The sequence below is a fragment of the Emiliania huxleyi genome (assembly GCF_000372725.1).
Source record: "Emiliania huxleyi CCMP1516 chromosome Unknown EMIHUscaffold_133, whole genome shotgun sequence".
Taxonomy (NCBI): domain Eukaryota; phylum Haptophyta; order Isochrysidales; family Noelaerhabdaceae; genus Emiliania; species Emiliania huxleyi.
In genome coordinates, this window is record NW_005201259.1 from 94,055 (window position 1) to 95,074 (window position 1,020).

Below are 1,020 nucleotides of genomic sequence, written 5' to 3' on the forward strand. Positions count from 1 at the left end.
GGGGGTCCTTTCTTCCCTAAAAAGGAAAAAATACTCCGGCGGGCGCCCTCCCCTGAGGGGAAAGGGTCACCCATCTCTACCAGTTTTTGCGGAAAAAAAACCCAAGGGCACCGGCGCCTCTTCCTGCCTCTTCCTAGGGCTTCTTCTTCCGGCGTCTTCTTCCGGCTTTTTTTCCCACTTTTCTTTCCGCTTCTTCCTCCGGCTTTTGGCCCTTCCCACCCTCCCTTCGGGTTGTCTAAGAGAGGGAAGTCCTTCCCAGGGCCCCCCTTTAGGGGGGGGGCACCCCCCCCCCCCCCCCCTCCCATACTCCGCCCCCTGGATCACCTCCCCCGACGGCCGCCTCGCCCCCTCCCCCTCAAGCCCCTCCTCCTCCATCCCCCTCCCCTCCCCCCTCCCCCCCCCCCCTCCTCGTCCGACCCCCCCCCCCCACCTCCACCCCTAGGTGGTGACCAACTGCATCAACGCACTCAACGAGATCCTGGCGGCCGAGGGCGGCATGGCAATCAACAAGCCAATCATCCACCACCTCCTCAACCGCATCAAGGACTTCGCCCCCGCCCCGCCCCACTCATTCCTCCGCCGGAGCCCCGCCCCACCGGGCCAGCGAGCCGACCCAATAGGAGTTCAGCGAGTGGTCCCAGTGCGTCGTCCTCGAGCTCGTAATTAATTATTAATTAATTGATAGGAGTTCAACGAGTGGTCCCAGCGTCGTCCTCGAGCTAATAATATAATAATAATAATAATAATAATAGGAGTTCAACGAGTGGTCCCAGTGCGTCGTCCTCGAGCTCGTAATTAATTATTAATTAATTGATAGGAGTTCAACGAGTGGTCCCAGCGTCGTCCTCGAGCTAATAATAATAATATAATAATAATAATAATAATAATAGGAGTTCAACGAGTGGTCCCAGTGCGTCGTCCTCGAGCTCGTCGCGCGCTACAAGCCCGAGTCGCCGCAGGAGACCGTCGACACCACCAGCAGGCTCGAGGGGCGGCGGAATTCGTTGGTCACTCTTGAGG